We start from the raw sequence: 18,051 nt of genomic DNA, 5'->3' as shown, positions 1-18,051 counted from the left end.
GCCCGCGCCGAGCACCGCGGCGCCCCGCGCTGTGGGCGTTTTGTCCCCTGCAGACCCTCTGTACCCGCCCTAGCCCCACGCTGGGCTAGAGGCTCAGCCTTCTGCGCCGAGATTTCGTCCTCTTACACCCATCCCAGCAGGCAGTAACGCCGCTAGGCTTCCCCTGCAGAACTTCACCTGAACTTGAGCACTCTGGTCGGGGCCCGAGTCTCACACACGAGCACACTTCATCCTCGCTGCGTAAACCCGCAAGATCTGAGTCTTCCAAAGAAAATGACTTTCAACTCCAGTGTATTGTTGGACCTTGGTAGCATTCTGATTGCTCCCATCAGCTCTCGCTGTTTACCTTGCTACTGTTTTATTTCTGCTTCCTTGGCCCCTTTCCACGGCTGTTTTGATTTGTTTGTGACAGGGTCTCCCTGTGTAGTTCAGGCTGGCCTTGAACTCACGGTGATCCTCCTGCTTCAGTGTCCTGAGTGCTGGGATTACAGGCGTGCGCCGCCGTGGCTACATTGTCTACTACCAGAAGAGATTAAATAGATGCAAACGTGACCGAAAACACGACCAATTACCCTAAAAGTAATTACTTAGTATTTAATGCGTATACAGTATGAGCTAATAAAGTAACAAAGAAGCGAGAGTTCCCTAACTTTAAGATGTGCCATTGGAGAGACGTCATACACTCTTGAAAAGATAACTAACAATACCAGATGACAAATGGGGAGGTGCTTGTGATTTAAAAAAAAAGAGAGACTGCGCAAGGGATTGGACAAGAGTTTATAGCCTCCAATAACTGTGACTTCAGTAGATTACATAACTCCTCTGGACTTTTATTTTCTTCATTTCCAAAATAAGACGATTTTGATTCTAAGGTCCTTTCCAGCTCTTAAAATCTTTAAAAGTCTATAAGCAATTCCAAATAAATGATAGGAATTTGGAAAACAAAAATATCAGCTGCAACTGACCTGCTCAGAGAAGCTAGGATTGAGGAGCTAGGACTGAGTTGGCTTTTGACAGAGCCTTGGATGGCGGAAAGAGCACAGGCATTAAAATACTGAAGACAACATATTGTATACGCTAGGTAACATCCATCAAAGTAAACACGAGGGAGCCATTCTTTATCAGTGGCTTGAAAACTTTTGCCTACTATCTGTAGCTTTAAATAAATGACAATTCTGACAGGTCCTTCCAGGTTAGGCCTTTCCTTGGACATAGAGGAAAAAAATCAAAATAATCCTAAATGCTTTGCTTCTCCCTCATGGGTCTACTTTCTAGAAATAGTGCAGTTGCAGAAGCATCTACCTGCTGTTCATGGTGACTATGTGTAGTTCAATTTAAAGGAGGGCTAGATTTTCATAATTTAGAGCCTTTTGTTCCAGCTGAAATGCTTTTGAAAATTTTGGTGTAGGTTAAGCGATTCAGTTCATGTTTAGGAAGGTGATCATGTGTACAAAGCCCAGTAACTTCACAGATAAAAGTTAAGTGTAGTACTTTTCAAAGATTCACAGGAGAGTTAGTGGAGATATAGAAAAACTTATGGGATATCTGCACTAAATGTGGTTAAAAAACTGGACTTCGGGATAATATCTTCTCTTTTTTTTTTTTTTTTTTTTTTTTTGTCTTTTTGAGACAAGGTCTCGCTATGCAGTCCAGTCTGGCCTTGAGCTCACTTTGTAGCCCAGGCTGGTCTTGAACTTGCAACTATCCTCCTGCCTCAACCTCCCGAGTGCTGGAATTATAGGCGTGCACCACCACGCCCAGCCAACATCTTTAATATGAAAGACACCACTGACAAAATAAAGGAACTTCTTTATATATTTTCTCACTAAAAAACTTGGTACCAAGAGCACTATGGACCTTCCATCACTACATTGATCAGGAAAGTTTATGTTATGGTCTACAGTAACAAACATCTCCAAAATCTGCATGTTTGAACATAACAAAAGTTTACTGCCTGCTCATACCTCTTGCTTTGTCTGTTCTACTCTTTCCAGAAAGCAGATTGACAGAAGTTCCACCAGCTTATAGCTGCACAGAACACCCAGCTTTCCTCTGTGACAGGGGAAGACAGTGAAGATCCCCGTGAACTTTTCACAGCCTTAACTTGAAAGGGAAGTAGATCACTGATCACGTTTCATTGCCTAAAACCACTTCCTTAGCCCCTGTTATCAGTCAGTGCTGACTAGAGAAACAGATTTAATGCAAGACTTACAGATATATAAGAAAAATTTACAAGAGTGGCCCACGGAGTCAAGAGTGGAAGAGTACAGATCTCTGTCTGCGCTGGAGATCCAAAGGACCCGGGCCTGGAGCCCGCCATAGCATCTTGTATGAGTCCGTATCAGGAGGCCAAAGGAGGGCGTAAGAGTCTGTGCAGGAGACCATGACCAAGGTGAAGGTGAAGACTGGAGCTCCTCTGAAGGGACAGAAGCAGTCCTGCCTTCTTCGTTTCCAGTTTATATCATTCTGGCAATCCTCCCTAGGCGGGTCTTCTATACCCAGAACTATACAGAGCCTATTTAGTTGGACATTTCTTACTCAAATTTGTACAGTTAACTATCACAGCCCCACACATATGCAAGAGTAGTGACTCCTTGAACTCAGTTCGAGAGGACAGTGGTGCTACTGGTGAATGATACTAATGCCAACCATCCTGACTTCACCAATTGGTTCCTAGATGCTTGGAAAACACTCCAGGAAGTTTTATTCTATAAAATTCTAATCTTGAGTGACTTGAAGAAAATTATGCTTTGAAAAATAAATTTTGTGGGGCTGGGGATATAGCTCAGTGGCATACGTGCCTGCCTGGCAAGTGCAAGGTCATGAGTTCTATCCCCGGTACCGCAAAAAAAAAAAAAAAAAAAAAAAAAAAAAAAAGAAAGAAATTTTGTGTACTTGTTGGGTTGACTGCATATAGACTTGCCAATTTCTTCCCCTTTGTTTTAACTGTACAATATACACAGTCCTGCCAGGCATGGTGGCACACACCTGTAATTCCAGCAGTTAGGAGGCTGAGGCAGGAGGATCGTTGCAAGTTTGATGATATATACACAGTCCTTACTTATTACATGTTATGGTTTGTGTCTGGATATCACCCTAAAGCCTCATGCGGTCATGGGCAGGTGCTTTTTTTTTTTTTTTTTTGGTTTTTCTCCAGTACCGGGAACCGAACTCACGACCTTGCACTTGTCAGGCAGGCGCTTTTTGCCGCTGAGCTAAATCCCCAGCCCTGGCAGGTGCTTTTTGGAGGCAGCTGAATGCAGAGAAGTGATCATAGGGGCTGGGGATTTAGCTCAGCGTCACAGCGCCTGCCTGGCAAGTGCAAGGTCATGAGTTTGATTCCCGGTACCAGAAAAAAAAAAAAAAGAGAGAGAGAGAATGTGATCATAGTGCAATGCTGGGATTAAGGTGCCGGGGTTAAGGCTGGGGGATTGCTGGATCAGTACACTGATTGGATTGGCACTGCCCTAATCCCAGCAGTCTGGATAAAATAAAAGGGGCAGAAAGAGAGTTGTTTTCCCCTTTGCTCTTGTTGCTTTTGCTGTCTTCCAGTGTCATGAACTGTTGCCCTCTGCCATGTGCCAACCCTGCCCTTGGAGCCAGCCGATTATGTACTGAAACCTCTACAAACTGTGAGCTAAATAAACCTTTCCCCTTTAACTGTGGGTGTTGGATATTTTGTCTCAGCAACAAGAAAAGTAACTAGACAATGGTTGATTTACAATTTTTCAACTTTACAATAGTATCATTCTATTTTTCACTTGCAGTACAGTGTCCAATAACCGCACAGTGAACTAGATGGCCACCTCTAAGTAACTACAAAAACCTCTTCTTCACTGGCTTTCTACAAATTTAGGATAGTACTTTAGCTTAGCCAAATTGTATTCAGAATCTAGTATGTGTCAAGTACTTTGTTAAGTGCTTTGAATAAAAATATCAGTGTAACTAGGCTATCAGAAATCTTGCTCACCAGAACATACCTAGAATCCAGCACAATGCCTGACTTAGTAGATGCTCAATAAATATAATTTAAGAGCATGAAAGACTGGAATTTGATCCCGATGTGTATATGAAACAGAATAGCAGACATCAGCTTGATTTGCCTAACATTTAGTGCTTAGCAACAGAAATTTGTATCATGATTGCACGTAGTCCTTCCAGAGGGTTTCTCTATCTAGGGAGTGTGTCTTACATGGAAAATCTACTGCCTATTCTATATCTACCACACACATTTCTTTTTAGCCATGCTCCAAGTATCTAATGTTATTTGCTTCTGTGAGATGAAGATTATGTCATTAAGTAATATTAAGCTATATATGTGTCACAGCTTGTAAAGCATGCTTATTTCATTAAATCTTCAGAATAATCCTCCAAAGAATGACTCCTTCTTTACAGATGAAAGAAATATGATTTCTGTGGCTCACTAGCTCTTCCAAACATTGAGTAGGACACACCACAGCTAAGGCTCACACTTTGCTCATTGGACTCGAAGGGAGGATACTTTTCATGCCACACCTGCCTTACCAGCTCATGCTGCATATGCAGTGTCAGTATCTTCCTTCCTCCTAGGGAGGAAGTGGTCTGTGAGACAAACATTTCCAGAGCTTCCTCTCAGTATTTTTATTTACTCAGATCCTCCATGTAGTTTATTGTTAAGAAGCTAGCGATGATGTGAAATACAATAGTTTATGAACTTGATCCACTGGCAGGAAACAGGAGGTTTTGTTTTTGTTTTTGTTTTCGTTTTAAACTTGCTGTAAAAGAACAAAGTTAAAAACAAAAGATAGGCTAGAAGACTGGAATAGCTTGAGATTTAACCACCATCTCTATATATTCTATTCTCAAGATATATCCTCTACCAAAACCTTTATTTGCCATCATTTAGATGCATTGTGCATCCTCTGAAAGAGCGAAATTAAGTAGAAACATTGTAGAAAGGCCAAAAGAGACCCATAAGTCAAGATGGCTTTAGGAAGCAGGGAACTCAAGATTTACAAGCTCTTCAGCAGAAAAAATATAACTCTAGCCACAAGCTTTAGTGAAGTTTCACTTGTATTTCAGCACAGCACATTTGTCCGTGACACATTCTTTGGTGCTGTATTTCTTTTTCATATTCCCGAGACAGCCAAAGTAATCGGTGCTGCTCTTATTTGCTAACTATTCAACCTAAAGGAATTGAACAGATTAAATGAGATGGGTTAGTTAGAAAGACTTTGGGGAAGAATTAATCAATATTGCTATTTCCCTCCCATGGAGATTTGGAATGGTATTTTATTTGTCCCAGATGTGGCCACATTCTGCCTGACATCTGTTAGTACATTTTATTAAAATAATAAACTAGCATGTGTTGGAAAAGCCAAGAGAATGAATTAAAGTTTTCACTCGCATACAGCCAAAAGAGCTGTTTCTTTATAGCTAATAAAGGTGTATAAAATGGGAGGTATTATTGTTCTATCTATTTTTTTTTTTTTTTTTTTTTTTTTTTTTTTTTTTTTTTGTCCGGTACCAGGAACCGAACTCACGACCTTGCGCTTGCCAGGCAGGCGCTTTGCCGCTGAGCTAAATCCCCAGCCCCTATCTATTTTTAAATATAAACTAAAGTATTACTTCAAGATCCCTGGTTTTCAGTTTTCTAATGTGAAGAAAGTCTATTCCATTCAAACAGACCTTTGCAGCCTCCCCTCAATGTTTCTTACAGGAGATGAGATTTGTGCTTTGGCAGAGATCTAGAAACATCAAGAATCATCCTGGAAACCAACACTGAACAGATAATTCAGATCCAAATTCAGAAACGAAGGAGAAGTTGCTCTGTAAGAGCAGGCTGGAGGATCCCAGTGGGAAAGTACAGATGAAGAAAACAAAATATTTAAATCAAGTTACCGGTCATTCAGGCTGCCTATAAGGACATTTTAATTTTTCTGCACTTAAAAGAAAAGCGTGGTGCTAAGAAATTCTTTCCTTTGGTGGGTAAGAGAGTAGAGGGTAAAGATGTCTCTTATCTAACATAGTTCATAGAAATAGTTTTTAGGAAAGAATTTAAAAGAACTGCCAAATCTCATCCAGAGATGAAAATTTGGTTTTATTTTGGAATATATCAAAATTTGGAAACTTTTACAGTATCCATCTGCTGAGCATTTTATACTCCACAAAACAAACCATTTAAATACACACTGAATAACATACACAGAATAGAACATAGGTTATAGTTTAGGTACCTCTGAAAAATAGTCTGCTGAATTTAGAATACTAAGGTTTTATGTGTTACATTCCAAAAGGGGTATTTCCTAGCGATTTTTTTTCTGTCGAATTTTTTGTTTTTTAAACATATTTCATGGGTCATACTCCAAAGGTCAGAATTGACTGCAGGTCTTTAAGAATTATGAAAACTGTTGCATAAGGAGTAAAATGGGATAAAGGTAGCTGTAAATGAGGCCTCTTATTGTACTATCTTGTTAGAGATAATATAGGTGGCTTAATCCACCTTTTGTGCCTCTCCATCACTCTTCCCCTGTGATTATAATTAGTTTTTACTACAGAACAGTATTGATGTTTATAGTTAATGGATTTTTAATTCCATAACTTCTTAGCATGTATACATCCTTAGCCACCAGTCTTCATTCTTGGACTTCGTTGCATCAGCTGCTCTTGTTGGGCACTTTCCTAAGGACACTGGGACCTGTCCTCAATGGAGTTCTCTCTTTTTCTACATGACCCAGTCCTTAGCTCATTTTCAACCTGCTCTTCCCTGACTTTGCTTTTTAATTAAGTTTGGTGTGTCTGTAGCTCAACCTGTGTGAGACCTTGGGTTAAATCCCCTCCACCAAAACGAAAACAAAAACAAGATGAAAAGAAATAGAATGAATAAAACAAAACTTAAATATTGATGAGGTTAAAATAAAGGCCTTAATACAACACTATAGACAGTAGACCAAAGGGATTCCTTCCCAACATTAAGGAGGTCCAAATAAGTTCGCTATGTTTACCCTACAGTGAAAACATTTAAAAAGTCAGAAGGCAAAGATTACAGAAGAAATCTGATCTGGAAAAAGAAAAAGTCTGATTTGAAGTTGCCTGGAGTAATTCTCAAGCAGACTAATCAGGATAAGGCTGACAAACGGATTCCTTGACTCACTCCCCTGCTATAGAGTCAAAGCCTTCTGGATACACGTAGGTTAAATGACCAGCGGGTAGTGAAGAGAAATATCTGGGACCCCTTGAAGTGGGAGCCTTACTCACCACGGCAAGGGCCATTTGTGAAACCCTGACACAGCTACACTTCCACTGAGAGAGCGTAAAAATGTAAGAGTTGGTAGGATTATGAATATTGGAATATTTAAATGAACTTTATGTAAAGATGTCTTTTTTTACATAAATGTTTTATGGAAATGAACACTTTCCTTATCCAATATTTCTTTTTTTATTGTTGTTGTTGCTTGATTTTGAGACAAGGTCTTGCTATGCAGTTCAGGCTGTCCTTGAACTCATTATGTCGCCCAGGCTGGCCTCAAACTCACTGCAATTCTCCTGCCTCAGGCTCTTGAGTGCTGGAATTACAGGTGTGCAGTACCACACCTGGCTCAAGGCCATCTTCTTATTCAATATTGTAAAAGAGAAGCCATATCAACCCACCCTTCAAACAATACTAATTGGATATGCTAAATAAGAGTCAGTAAGATTGCCTGACCCCACATAGTATAGAATTGCAGCCGCAGTGAGGCTATGGGCACATTGTGCAAATAGCTCTATGTAAAGCCTACTCTGGAGGGGATGGGGATTTAGCTCAGGGCACAGTGCCTGCCTAGCAAGCATGAGGTCGTGAGTTCGATTCCTGATACCGGAAAAAAAAAAATAAAAAAATAAAGCCTACTCTGGGCTTATGGTAAGAGCTTTTGAGTGCCTTCCAGTAACAATTCCTGGGCGGGGGATATAGCTCAGCTGCACAGCGCCTGCCTGACAAGCATGAGGTCCTGAGTTCAACTCCCAGTACCAAAAAGAAAAAAAAAACTAATTTCTGGAACTGTGGACCAGAGCATTTTGACTTAGGGGTCCTTAGTGCCTTACTTTCAGATGTTAATCAAAGATATCCCATGAATGAAGGACGTAAAATAATCTTAAAATGCAAAATTCCCATGCTGTCTTGGGTAATGTTAGAGAATAACAAGAGTGCCCAGAACAGTTCCATAATAAAATGGAAATAGTTTATGTAGGAACATGTGACTTGGGGAACAAAGAGTCTCTTTTCCCCTAGAAGCGACCCTGAAATAGTAAGAGAGCTGCTGGATTCTACAGTGCCCTATAAATAGCGCTCAACTGATGGCGAAGAGCTTTTAGGTTGTGGATGGCAGTTTCAAGGTGAACACAGAACAGCCTACTTGGAAAAATGCCACTCTGATCAAAGAATGTAAAAGCAAATGAACTTGATGGGCTGAATCACATGCTGTTTTCCTAGCAGAGGTAGAAAAATTGAACTGGGAGGTTGGTGGGTGGGGGCACAATTGTTGTAGCAGTTGCCTATAATCCCAGAACTCTAAGAGTATCAGGCAGGAGCCCAGCCTGGGCTATTTAGCAACTTAGTGAGACTCTATATAAAAAAAAATAATATATATATATTTTTTTGGTCTTTTTGAGACAGGGTCTTGCTATGTGGTTCAAACTGGCCTTGAGCTCACTTTGTAGCCCGGGCTGGTCTCGAACTCACAACGATCCTCCTGCCTCAGCCTCCCGAGTGCTGGGATTACACGTGTGTGCCACCACACCCGGCCTACAATTTTTTTAAAAAGGAGGGGTGACTGGAGATGTAGTTCAGCAAGAGGACCTTAGGTTCAATTCCCAGTACCACAAAACAAAACAAGTACAGAATCCTGTGTTCGGGTTTTTACTGACTTCTGAACAGTGACCAGTAGCCTTACCATATACTCAAGTAGGGGGACAATAGAAATCTAGCTTATTAAATTGATGCTAGATCTATGGGAATTTGAGGGGTACATTAAATCAGGACATGTTGATGCTGGTAAGAAGAACTACAAATGTGGAAGGTGATTGGAATTATCAAGTTGATATCCGCAAACTCATCTAAGGTGATCTCCTTTGAGGTCACTAGACTAGAATGAAATGACTAGATATGGGGCCACTGCAGCAGTACAGAGGTAGGCTGAATCTAGACTTATTTGTCCTACACCCTCTGAGGCACATAATGCCAGTAAGAATTGTTCTGTCTGCAGGCAAAAGAGACAGATGGCTATGTGGCAGATTCCCCAGAGGGAAGTCCTTGAGCATGGCTGGCAAGCCAGACCGATGCTGGTGGCTGGAACTACAAGTGGGTTTTGAGAGGAGTAGACCCTGTCTGGAGACTGGGCTTTGCTACTCAGTAACAGATGTAAATGCTCAGAGCGCTATAGGAATTCCAGAACAGAAGATGTTACGCTTTGTGTCTAGGTGTCCCCTCAAAGCCTCATGCAGTCATGGAGTGGGCTTTTAGAGTTTATGATTGATCCATGATCCAATGCTGGGATTATGGGTGTGAGTGCTACACCCACCCTGGGGCAGATACTTTGCATATGTATGGGAGAGAAAGAAGCTGCTTGCTGCTGCTCTTCCCTTTTGCTCTTGCTGCTTTGCTGTTTTCCCCTGCCATGAACTGTTGCCCTCTGCCATGTGCCACTCTGCCTTGGAGCCAGCTGAGTATGGACTGAAACCTCCACAAACTGTGCACTAAATAAACCTTTCCTTCCTTAATTTGAGGTGTTGGGTATTTTGTCTCAGCAATGAGAGAAAAGTAACCAAGACAGAAGATATTTCATGAATCTGGGTGGCTGATCACCATTATCTCAGACAAAAGAACACACTGTGCAGCCCATAATATTCAACCATGGGCAAGAACATAGCTCCATCTGGGTACTAGTTGGATAAGGACGTGGAATGGGCAATAGCAAGATGGGTTGTGTAAAATAGGGAAGGGGTAAACACATGCATGGGCTGCTTGAAACACTTTTACAAACATGTGCTCACACTCAGCATGACTGGAGCTAGAGGAATGTCCCCACTAGATACTACTCTGTCTTCCTGGTAGACCTGGGGAAGCGGGAGTAGGGAAGGATGCTGGTGTAACCATGAAATTCTTGTCAAGTGGGAAGTATACTGGTCTGACAATTATACTTTTTTTCTTTCTTCCCTTAACTTATTTTGCCTTTTCTCTTATTTCATACAGTGGTCACAGACCAGTGCTACAACTGCAAGTGCCTAAAGTAGGCATGATTGCTAAGAAACCATGTCAGAGTACTAAGGGCACGATGGCTTCATTCTACCTGGCAATAATGCACCTATATTGCTTGGTGGTAAAAATAGCTATTTCTGCATTTGTGTGACCTGATTCTAGCTGCATGAAAATGGACTAAGGAGGATGTACTTCTTACACTAGTATTGCTACCTGCAGTGTAGATAAGCAGAGTGGCTGAACCTAATGTCCCCTCATAAAGTGGAAAATGTGGGGGCTGGGGATTTAGCTCAGTGGCAAAAGCGCCTGCCTGGCAAGCGCAAGGTCCTGAGTTAGGTTCCCGGTACGGGAGAAAAACCAAAAAAAAAAAAAAAAAAAAAAAGTGGAAAATTTGGGATCCACTGAAAGAGAAGGAAGAACAGTAGCTGAGAGTAAAGGAATGAATAAATAAGCATGAACTGAGGGGAAATCCAATATTACCTTAGCATTTTGACATAGGCTCAGAGCAAGACTGCTTGACTCGATTATACCAGATGTCTGAAAAAGCAAAGCTACATGTTTGATGAGACCACTGCTGCTTTTGGAATCTGACAAGATAGAGAACCTGCAAATCGGAGTGGCCTCACCCTGAGAGACATATTTATATAGTATAATGGACTGGGCTACTTATTAAGAATTGAATAAGATTCTATTTACATAGCAGTATCTTTCAAGTTATATATCCTTTTACGTAAAGGATCTATGATCAAAGACTGGTGGCAGGATGGGAGGTGCCGTGGGCTGTAACATTGTGAAATATATATTTGGTCTTCCAAATCTGCTGCTTCCTAGCATGCAACCCTTAAAATTCTTGGGATTTTCAAAATAATAAGTGTTAGCTGGGGGTGGTGGGGCAGGCCTGTAATACCAGCACTCGGGAGACTGAAGCAGGAGGATTGTTGCGAGTTCAAAACCAGCCTGGGCTACAAAGTGAGCTCAAGGCTAGCCTGAACTGCATAGCGAGACCCTGTCTCAAAAAAAGACAAACAACAACAACAAAAAAAAATAATAAGTTATTAAGACAGTTAAATACCACATGGTTTTTCTTGTATGAGAAACCCAAGGTCTGAATAACTTTAGGGGTAAAATCAAAGGTGGACAATAGAAAACAGGGAGATTGACTTTGTGGATATTGGAAGGAAATCTGAGGCTAGGGGAGATGGCAGGGAGGGAAGGTAAAAAGCATTAAGATGCAATATGTATATGTACCAATTTCCCAAGCTGAATGTATTTATTATGCATCGTGAATATATACAAATAAAATTTTTAAAAAACAAATTATAAGTGCCTTTTTATATGCTACTGAGGTAACTGATAGCTGGTAGCCCCTAGGTAGCTTCAGGATGAGGGCCAATCACCAGAAAATGAGGCAGAGCCAGGCAGAGTGGCACCTTCGTGTAGTCCCAGCCACTTGGGAATGCTGAGGCCGGAGGGTCACTTGAGCTCAAGAGTTTGGCGCCAGCCTGGGAAATATAGCAAGATGGGCTTTCCTTCAAAAAACAGAGTGATTATCCAGGCATGGTGGCACGTGCTGTCATCCCAGCTCTCAGGAGGTTGAGGCAGGAGGATTGCCACTGCTCAGAGGCCAGCCTGGGTTACATAGTGAGTAGTTTAGTAGTTTAGTAGTTCAAGGTCAGCCTGAACTACTAAATTACATAGTGAGGCCCTGTCTCCAAAAAAAAAAAAAAAAAAAAAAAAAAAAAAAAAATAGACCAAGGCAGGATTAAAGGGAGGGATTTCAGCCCCTCACCCAACTTCTTGGGAGAAGAGAGGAGCTGAAGGTTGTGTTGGCCAATGACTTACATAGTCATGCCTGCATAATAAAGCCTCCATAAAAACTCAAAAGACAGTATTGGAAGAGCTTCAGGAAAGCTGAACACATTGAGGTTTCTGGAGGGTGTTTTGCCCATGGAAACTCTGCATCTTGCCTCTTCCCCTATACCTTGCCCTACAGCTCTTCATCTCTATCTTTTATTGTGTCCTCTATAATAAATGAGTAGACATACACAACAGTATTCATGCAAGTGTGCAAAGAAATATGTACATGAATGAATTTTCATGCTGCTTATATTTGCAAAAACTGAAACTAGCACATATTTTCTGTCTAATAAATGTTAGTATACCCATTCAACACCTCATATAACAGTCAAAAAGTGTGACATTTAGCTCCAGAAACATTTTTCAAAGTAAACAGTCAAGCTGATTAGCAATGTGTATCACATATTCCTATTTTTGTGATTATTTACTAAAAGACTATGATAAAACAGCTGATCTAATGGACACGATCATATGCACCTATAATCCCAGCACTTGGGAGCCTGAGGCAGGAGGAAAACTCTGTTCTAGATTAGTTATTATCAGCTAGAACAAACAGAAAAACTAGAGCTGTGAAATTCTCTGTTTCTAGAGATCTAGTTGTGCAATAATCTTAAAAGTCAAGCACTCCAGTATCTTATTGCTAAACTTTAATCTCCATTCCCTGAAACATTCCCAACTTTAGTTAGTAAAAGTATAAGCTAAACAGGGACCAACAAATGATTATAGATCCTGCAAATTGCATCCCTTCTAAAAAGGTTACAGCATGCATGTAATTATCTTGGGATTCTAGTCTACTAATTCTAGTCCACATTGTTTAGGAGAAATATCAGGTAGGTTTGTTTTTTTTTTTTTTTTTTGTTTTTTAGGTGTTGTTTGTTAATTAGTCCCCCTAACACTCCCTAAAGATATCCCTATTGATTTAGCACATGATTACTGGAATCAACTACAAACTGTAGATTGAGAATCTAATACTGAATTTCTCAACTTATACACCTTTCCTCCAGGGAATTGTTATTTTGTGCACATTGAGGTCACACAGTAAAGTAAAAAAGTTGGTTAATATATTAGGCTGGGTTCAGGAGACTTGAGCTTTCTTGAAGCCTGGTTCAAATGGCCCAAGGGGGTCAGGATAAGACCACTGGTCCCTGCAGCTGGCCTCAGTAAGGGTGTAGTTATATGGAGAACGAGGAACTCCTGGACTGGCACTACATAGGTAAGGAGGAAGTCCAGGGAAGCAGAACTCTGTATGAGTTTAAAGGGGTGCAAAGCACTCATCTGAAAACTGAATCAGCCGATTTGAAGCCAAGAACATCAAGAGCAGCATTCCTCCCCCTTCAGGGGAAAGGACAGCAAGGGCGATGGAGTGTAAGGGGGGGATGCATATGACTGACATGAGTGGAGACAGGCAAAGCCCGGCCTGGGCTGTGTGGTCCTTAAAGTCACAAGTGAAACAAATCTGCAGACACATGTATGACTGAATTACTGCACAAGAAGCAGAGAGGACCACTTAGGAAAGCTAGAGATTTAAATCTCAGTAGCCCAGCAAAATTGGGGAAAGTCCTTGAGGCAGGTGTGAGGTGTTGAACGGTGAGATATAGTCACGGAACAGAGAACTGGAGATGGGGTGGTTGGCTTTGTCTTGGTTTTCCTAATTTGACTGACCCTTTGTCTTGGTTACTTTTCTCTTGTCTTTGAGACAAAACACCTGACACCCAATATTAAGAAAGGAAAGGTTTATTTAGCTCACAGTTTGTGGAGGTTTCAGTCCACACTTGGCTGGCTCCAAGGCAGTGGCACATGGCCAGAGCAACCGTTCATGGCCGGGAAAACAGCAAAGCAGCAAGAGCAAAAGGGAGGAGTGGCAGAGAAGAGCAAGCCTCCTTCCCTCCCTTATATTGTAAGCAGGCTACCTCCACCCAGGGGGCATGTAGCACTCACATAATCTCCATACCCTCTTCTTGCACAGGCTCAGGATGAATACAAAGTGAGCACCCTGACACACACACACACACCCAGTCACATAGTTAGCCTTCTAAACTTCTCTGAGATTCTTTTTTTGTTGTTTTAATTTGCATTTCTCAAATGACCAATGATGTTGAACATTTTTTCTTTTCTTTTTTTTTTTTTTTTTTTTTTTTTTTGTCTGTACCGGGAAGTGAACTCAGGACCTCGCGCTTGCCAGGCAGGCTCTGTGTGGCTGAGCTAAATCCCCAGCCCCCGGCCTTCTAAACTTCTCAAATTGACACAGTGAATAACATCCCGAAGGGTAAGGGCACGTCCACGTCCTTTTCACCCCAAGATGCAGAACTGCTGAGTCACTTAGCCAAACCAAAGTTGACACAATGTATCAACCATAACACCCTCGATCTGCTCCAGCTCAGTGTCCTCTGTGTTTTCTCAACAGCTTCCCAAACTACCTTAAGATTTACTCAGGAGCTTGCTCCTTTTCTCTCTCTCAATCTCTCTCTCTCTTTTCCTTTTTTTTTTGAAACAGGGACCGCCTATGTAGTTCACCCTGGGCTTGAACTCATTACGTAGCCAAGGCTGACCTTAAACTTGGAACAATCGCCCTGTGTGTTGGAATTACAGGCATGCGCCACTACGCCCAGAAGGACCTTTCTTAATATGTAAATCTTAATTTATGTCCTCTCTTTGAGTGATTCTACTCAGCCACAGGTGTTACGGCTTCTGTCTAGCTGTCCTCCCAAAGCCTCATGTGGTCATAGGTGGGGTATTTCAGAGGTGGCTGGATCTAGAGTGTGTGATGCTGGGTTTAAATTGTGTGATGCTGGGATTTAAGGTGTGTGAGTACTAAAGTAGCCCACTGAGTGGTTTGGCATAGTTCTGAGTGTGGATATAGTTTTGGGAGGGCCCACCTTGATGTGAGTGCTACCCGTTCTAAGGGAGGGCAGGTGTGGCCTGGCTAGGATACAAGGGACAGAAAAAGAACTGCTGCTGTTACTTGCTGCTTGGCTGCCTTCTGCCTGCCCTGCTTTGCCATGGATGTTTCTCCTTGTGATGCTCCTCTGCCCTGTCGCCCTGTCTTGGCGCCAGCTGACTGTGAACTGAAACCTCTACAAACTGTGAGCCGAAATCGAAATCAATCTCTCCTCCTTTAACTTTGGGTGTCGGGAATTTTTTCTCAGCAAGTAACTAAGAAAACATTGCTCCAAGTGCCATCCATATGTTGTCAACTTTGTTTTCTCCAAACTTATGGACCTCTTCTTAAATTTCAAACTCACAGACCTCTCCAAAATTATATCCAATTCCCTAGTCACTCTTTGCTATAGATCTCTAACAGATTTCTCAAATATAAAATGCCAATATAAATTGGAGCTCCTTTTTGAAATGTAAGCAAAGAGCAATATGTGATTTTTAACCACCCTTTCATTTGTACCTATATCTACATTGCTTTACTAGACGCAGGGGAGTTAAGATAAATTATTCCTTTCAATTACCTAAAACCACAAAGTAACTCAAATGTAAAATAATGTTTTTAGTATATTTGCATCTGTTTCTAATTATACAGCTTTCTCTTCTCAGGAATACACAAATAACCACACTCAGTAATTCACAGATACCTAAGACACGGCCCCAACATCAAATAAGGGACAGACCCCTACCGAATGTAATGGAGCTAATAAGAGTAAAGGCAGTAACTCTCCCCCCGAGGTCTATTATTAATTACACATTATGCAACAGGATCTCACAGGGCTTTAGTCATGGTAATATTAGCTTTAATCCTGGAAATTAGAAGCATTATGAGTAAATAGCCAACAGCTTTGTTAATTCTGCATATGTCTCTGTGTTAGACTTCTGACATTGTGGCAAAATACCTGAGATAATCCGCTAATAAAGAGGAAATGCTTGTTCTGGCTGACAGTTTCGGAGATGTCATTCTGTGGTCACTCAGCTCTGTTGCTTTGGGGCCTGTGGAAGTACCATACATCATAGTGACAGCAGGTAGTGGAAGAGGTTTGTTCATCACCTCCTTGCAGCTGGGAAGGGAAGAGAGGGAGGCGGAGCCCGAGATGGAGACAGAATGAAGTGAGAGCAGGAGCACGAGAGAGCACCCCAAGGTCCCCATATTCTCTCCAAAGGCACAATAAGTCCCAACTCTTGAAAGCTCAGGCACCTCGCAGTAGTGCTACTGGGTGGCATCAAAGCTTTCAGCATAAGGTCTGTGGAGCTGGGGAGAACACTGAAGATCTACATTGTGACCTATGTGGTAGCACATGTCTGTAATTCCAGCTACTTTGGAGGCTGAGACGGGAGAATGGTAAATTCAAGCACAGCCTGAATAACTTAATGTGACTCTATCAAAATAAAATAAAAAGGGCCAGAGACGTAGCTCCGTGGTAGAGTGCATGCCTAGCAGGTACAAGGTCCTGGGTTCAAGCCACAGAAAAGAAAAAACAGGAAGAAAGAAAATGAAGTTCCAAACCAGAACAGTATAAATATTTTACAAGAATCATCTCACTTAATCTTTACTACAACACTGTAAGGAAATTATCATTATCATTTTGTAGATTGGAAAAATATAGGCTTAAAGCATCTCAATATTTACTTAAATTGCCTCACAATAACAGAGTAGGTATATCCATACCTTTAATCGCTGTTTAAATTGCCTTTTCAAAATTTGTGACCCTGCTTTAAATAATACAACAGTGCTTTTAAAAAAATATAATACTTATACTAGAGCTGGTTGTGGTGCTACATGCCTGTAGTACCAGCACTCACGAGGCTGAGGCAGGAGGATTGAGAATTCAAGCCTTCCTAGGCTGCAAGGCCACCCTGAACTACATAGCAAAACCCTGTCTCAAAAAAAAACAAAAAACAAAAAAACAAAATTATACTAAAAAGAACACAGTTCTGAATAAGCCAAATAGTGAACCAATTTCATTATGCTTTGGCAAGAACATTCAATTCTTAGACATAATTGGAAAAAAATTGTGACAGCACAACAAGCCCAGCATCAATTTCCCCAAACTCATAAAGACAGTCGTGGCTGGGCATGGGGCCTGTGGAAGTACCATACATCATACCGACAGCAGGTATTACCCCTGTAATCCCGGCACCCAGGAGGCTGAAACAGGAGGACTGAGAGTTTCAGGCCTGTCTAGGCTACAGAGAAGCTCAAGGCCAGCCTGGGCTACATAGTGAGACCTTATCTCAGAAAAACAAAACAAAACAACCCAAACTAAAAGTAACAACGATGAAAAACAAAACCAAACCAAGAAAAACAAAACAGAAACGCAAGATGATAGGATGGTAGCAGAGACTGGCTTGCTCAAGGTTCCTGCTGATTATCTTGGAGATGTGAGCTCTGCATTCTAAAGCTCATGCTGTGTTTTGGGGCTTCTCCAAGTTACTATAGTATTGATAAGATGGAAAAGTCATCAGACTTGCAGAGGCTAATAGAAGGTAAGGGCTGTAGGCATACTCCTCCACACATATTATCTGCTATGCATTCATTCATCACATATGGTTGGAACTTAAAACAGATGTATTTCAATGGAGGAGACTATGGCATGGCGGCCAGGACGCAGGAATGTGGCCGCTACTTGAAAAGAGAGAAGCAGAATTTGCAGCCAGTTCAGAAGCTTACTTTTACCCCAGCTGCATACTAAAGCCAATGTTTTGGAAACATCTTTTCAAATTCACTGGGACTCAGTTTCTTAATCTGGAAATTGTTGAAACTTCTGGCTTTTGAAATGAAATTATTTCCATTTTCAAAAAGATTCAGGATTTTTTGAGTTGCCCAGCATGGTGGCGCAGGCCTGTAATCCCAGCACTCAAGAGGCTGAGGCTGGAGGATCATTGAGAGTTCAAGGCCAGCCTAGGCTACAAAGTGAACTCAAGGCCAGCCTGAACTGCATAGCGAGACCCTGTCTCAAAAAAAAAAAGAAAGTTAATTCTTCAAAGTCAAATTTAAGTATTGAAAATAATTTCATTTTAATGATGTATATTAAAGAAAATTT

The sequence above is a fragment of the Chinchilla lanigera genome, unplaced genomic scaffold, assembly GCF_000276665.1.
Source record: "Chinchilla lanigera isolate Chin_1 unplaced genomic scaffold, ChiLan1.0 scaffold00005, whole genome shotgun sequence".
NCBI classification, from domain to species: domain Eukaryota; kingdom Metazoa; phylum Chordata; class Mammalia; order Rodentia; family Chinchillidae; genus Chinchilla; species Chinchilla lanigera.
This window is presented reverse-complemented; position numbering follows the sequence as displayed.